General features: G+C 49.4%; 1 protein-coding gene across 3 annotated transcripts in view; it reads left to right on the forward strand.

The window, feature by feature from the left end:
* Window positions 1–5,000, forward strand: part of homer2 (homer scaffold protein 2) — a 26,606-nt gene that overhangs the window by 1,244 nt on the left and 20,362 nt on the right. The gene's annotated exons all lie outside the window — the stretch shown is intronic.

Here is a 5,000-nt window from a genome sequence, read left to right on the forward strand (position 1 = left end):
CAAACGTGGGATTCTGCGCACGTCAATCATTTTATTTCTCTTTGAAAAGTGAATTAATTCGCGTTCGTGTCGCGCGCTCGAGACATTTCACGCGCTTCGTATATTCGAAGTGGCTTTATTTCAGTTTCTGGATCCTTTAGTGGTCAGAAGTCGGAGTGTGTGCGGATATTGTGATGTGTGTGTGTGTGTGCGGATTGTGTTTTGTGTGCGGATTGTGTGTTTAGTGTTTGAACAGCAGGTGATTTTTGGCTTGTGTTTGCGCGTGCATTGAGCAGCTCGCGCACAGAGAAACCTTCATGCTGTCAGAAGACGAGAAAAGATTGAACTGTACCAAACGTGTATCAGTATAAATATGAATATTAAATATGATTGATTTCTGACAGCTGAAGCGGCTGTCACTCTGAGTGCGCGTGCCCGTGCTCGTGCGTGTGACTGCCAGTTTCTTAAGAAGCTGTAGGACCAGTTTATGCGGTCCTTTGAGTTTCAATCACACACCACGGGAAACATGATCAAAACTCCAATTTAATTATTACATAATAGAAAAGATGAAGTTCGCGGCTCTAGAGTGACACTTTTCTTTTCAACACCTATATTCCACTCTGTGCTTTAGAGCTTGTGCAGATTGGCTCTTCTCAGTCTGACATCACTGGACACTTTAAATCCAGATTACTAAAGGGTTGCTCATTGTTCCTGTTTTTCCATTCCACACTGTGTGTGTGTGTGTGTGTGTGTGTGTGTGTGTGTGTGTGTGTGTGTGTGTGTGTGTGTGTGTGTGTGTGTGTGTGTGTGTGTGTGTGTGTGTGTGTGTGTGTGTGTGTGTGGATCGATTATGGCTCAGGTTCCAGCTGGAGGCTTTCAGTGACGCAAGGGTTATAGATTAACCCCGTTCTCCACATGAACCTGTTATAGTGTCAGGCGTTGCTGTTTGGGGGAGATATACACTGATAAACCGTGAGGACTGAAGTAAACCACTGGAGTCTGTGGTGGAACGAGGGGTTACACACACACACACACACACACACACACACACACCGGAGAGGCTGTTCAGCCCCAGTGTCAGAGACCAGACCGTCGCTGATCTCCAGTTACAGGAACGGAACGAGTTTATTGACACTGATCTGACAGTCAAGCTGCTGACTGCAGGTCAGGCCTGTGTGTGTGTGTCTGTGACGGCTGGTAAATGACGCTGGGATTGTGTGTGTGTGTGTGTGAGAGAGAGTGTGAGCTTGTGTGAGTATGTTTGGGAGAGAGAGAGAGTGAGTGTGAGAGAATGTGTGTGTGTGAGAGAGAGAGAGAGAGAGTGAGTGTGAGAGAATGTGTGTGTGTGAGAGAGAGAGAGAGAGAGTGTGTGTGTGTGTGTGTGTGTGTGTGTGTGTGAGAGAGAGTGAGTGTGTGTGAGAGAGAGTGTGATTTTTACATATATGTTTACTGTATATTTTATTATTTATAAATAATATATTGATGCTTTGGCAACATTGTGTTACACAGTCATGCTAATAAAGCTAATTTGAAATTGAAATTGAGTGTGAGCTTGTGTGAGTATGTTTGAGAGTGTGTGTGAGAGTGTGTGTGTGACGGCTGGGCTCCGCTGGGATTGAACCTCGTCTCCAGATGGTGTCGGTCATGGCCATCTGCTGCTGCACTGGGAGCCGGAGGAATGCCCAACACCAGTGACATTACCATCAGCTTCCATCAAGGACTCAGTCTCTCTAAGCCCCGCCTCTCTGAGAGCTGCTCTGCTGTGATTGGTCAGAAAGCAAACGCTCATTATCATATCTGAATCTCAGCTCTTGATCACAGTGATGCGAACAGTAACGATAGCGTGGGTTTCACCGTCTCAATCTCAGAAAACAGCGTCTCCTCGACACGAACAACACGAGCCGAACTCTCCCAGTCTCAGATACACTACAGTGTTTGAGGGCGGAGCTAAGAGACGCTGCTCAGCCAATCAACACCACAGGCTGGCATTATGCTAATTAGTCACACACCTACGCAGGATCAGCAGGAAGTGAGACTGGATTACTGACGACTCGTTTCAAGATGTTACTGAAACGATAACTTATGTTTTACACTTTGATGTTTAAAACTTTGCAGACTTTTTACATTCACAAACAGCTTTATCACACAAAACATGAAGATCATATTTGGAAAAGCATAAAGGGCCACTTTAAAGACAGTGGAAGTGAATGTTGGAATAGTGGAATAGCTAATGCTCTGAGCTAGTTATTAAAAATGTGGTCAGATGTGTAACTGCTGTCCATCTAATGCTGTAAATGCTTGTAAAAAGATCATATATTTGTGGAGGAAACACCGGTTATTCGGAGTCGGGTATAAAAGGGTCTTGTAGTGACTTTAATCTTCAGGAAAGTGTCCAGCATTGTTGAGTTTAACCCCCTGACGGATGCTCATTTTAACAGGTTAAAGCCTAAATCCATCCTCAAAATACCCGTTAAACTGACGATACACAAGCTGTGACATCATACGCGTAGATGCTTATGGCTAGTTTGAGGATTAGAAGGCTAACATGATTAGCAATCGGACCTGATCACGTTTCTGTCTGTCTGTTTTCGGTCGCTGTGTGAATGTGAGCAACGGTGTCGGTTCATGATGTCAGAGATGTGTGGAGATCCGAACGCTGAGATCTGATTGGTTGATGAGTCTCCTGTCATGCATGTTTTCTGTGTTTCTGCTCGTGTGTGTCTGAGCAGTTTGACCTGCTGGAATGTGTGTGTCCGTCACACCTCCGCCCACTCCCACAGTCTGCTCCAATCAGAGAGCAGCTCAGTGCTGTCAGAGGTCAGGTGTGTGTGTGTGTGTGTGTGTGTGCAGGTATAACCGCATTCCTGCCACGGCTCATTTCTGCTCTGAGATTCAGGAAATGTTCTAGATGCTTTGATGATATGAGATTTACAAACAGCTGTGAATCACACGTGCCTCGTCACTGTCAGGTTATTTTCGAGAGTGTCACTGCTCATCTGGTGAAGCGTGTTCCTCTGCGTGTTCCTCTGCGTGTTCCTCTGCGTGTTCCTCTGCGTGTTCCTCTGCGTGTTCCTCTGCGTGTTCCTCTGCGTGTTCCTCTGCGTGTTCATGCGTGTTCCTCTGCGTGTTCCTCTGCGTGTTCCTCTGCGTGTTCATGCGTGTTCCTCTGCGTGTTCCTCTGCGTGTTCCTCTGCGTGTTTCTCTGCGTGTTCCTCTGCGTGTTCCTCTGCGTGTTCCTCTGCGTGTTCCTCTGCGTGTTCATGCGTGTTCCTCTGCGTGTTCCTCTGCGTGTTCCTCTGCGTGTTTCTCTGCGTGTTCCTCTGCGTGTTCCTCTGCGTGTTCCTCTGCGTGTTCATGCGTGTTCATGCGTGTTCATGCGTGTTCATGCGTGTTCCTCTGCGTGTTCCTCTGCGTGTTCCTCTGCGTGTTCCTCTGCGTGTTCCTCTGCGTGTTCCTGCGTGTTCATGCGTGTTCATGTGTGTTCATGGGTGTTCATGCGTGTTCCTCTGCGTGTTCATGCGTGTTCCTCTGCGTGTTCATGCGTGTTCATGCGTGTTCATGCGTGTTCATGCGTGTTCATGCGTGTTCATGCGTGTTCCTCTGCGTGTTCATACGTGTTCCTCTGCGTGTTCATGCGTGTTCCTCTTCGTGTTCATACGTGTTCCTCTGCGTGTTCATGCGTGTTCCTCTGCGTGTTCATGCGTGTTCCTCTGCGTGTTCCTCTGCGTGTTCCTCTGCGTGTTCCTCTGCGTGTTCCTCTGCGTGTTCCTCTGCGTGTTCATGCGTGTTCATGCGTGTTCATGTGTGTTCATGCGTGTTCATGCGTGTTCATGCGTGTTCATGCGTGTTCATGCGTGTTCATGCGTGTTCATGCGTGTTCATGCGTGTTCATGCGTGTTCATGCGTGTTCATGCGTGTTCATGCGTGTTCATGCGTGTTCATGCGTGTTCATGCGTGTTCATGCGTGTTCACGCGTGTTCACGCGTGTTCATGCGTGTTCCTCTGTGTGTTCCTCTGCGTGTTCCTCTGCGTGTCCATGCGTGTTCCTCTGCGTGTTCCTCTGCGTGTCCATGCGTGTTCCTCTGCGTGTTCATGCGTGTTCCTCTGCGTGTTCCTCTGCGTGTTCATGCGTGTTCCTCTGCGTGTTCCTCTGCGTGTTCCTCTGCGTGTTCCTCTGCGTGTTCCTCTGCGTGTTCCTCTGCGTGTTCCTCTGCGTGTTCCTCTGCGTGTTCCTCTGCGTGTTCATGCGTGTTCATTCGTGTTCATGCGTGTTCATGCGTGTTCCTCTGCGTGTTCCTCTGCGTGTCCATGCGTGTTCCTCTGCGTGTTCCTCTGCGTGTTCATGCGTGTTCCTCTGCGTGTTCCTCTGCGTGTTCCTCTGCGTGTTCCTCTGCGTGTTCCTCTGCGTGTTCCTCTGCGTGTTCCTCTGCGTGTTCCTCTGCGTGTTCCTCTGCGTGTTCCTCTGCGTGTTCCTCTGCGTGTTCCTCTGCGTGTTCCTCTGCGTGTTCCTCTGCGTGTCCATGCGTGTTCCTCTGCGTGTTCCTCTGCGTGTCCATGCGTGTTCCTCTGCATGTTCATGCGTGTTCCTCTGCGTGTTCATGCGTGTTCATGCGTGTTCCTCTGCGTGTTCCTCTGCGTGTTCATGCGTGTTCCTCTGCGTGTTCCTCTGCGTGTTCCTCTGCGTGTTCCTCTGCGTGTTCATGCGTGTTCATGCGTGTTCATGCGTGTTCCTCTGCGTGTTCATGCGTGTTCATGCGTGTTCCTCTGCGTGTTCCTCTGCGTGTTCCTCTGCGTGTTCCTCTGCGTGTTCCTCTGCGTGTTCCTCTGCGTGTTCCTCTGCGTGTTCCTCTGCGTGTCCATGCGTGTTCCTCTTCGTGTTCCTCTGCGTGTCCATGCGTGTTCCTCTGCGTGTTCATGCGTGTTCCTCTGCGTGTTCCTCTGCGTGTTCCTCTGCGTGTTCCTCTGCGTGTTCCTCTGCGTGTTCCTCTGCGTGTTCCTCTGCGTGTTCATGCGTGTTCATT

This window comes from Rhinichthys klamathensis, unplaced genomic scaffold (assembly GCF_029890125.1).
Source record: "Rhinichthys klamathensis goyatoka isolate OS25496 unplaced genomic scaffold, OSU_Roscu_1.1 h1tg000122l_1, whole genome shotgun sequence".
Classification (NCBI taxonomy): domain Eukaryota; kingdom Metazoa; phylum Chordata; class Actinopteri; order Cypriniformes; family Leuciscidae; genus Rhinichthys; species Rhinichthys klamathensis.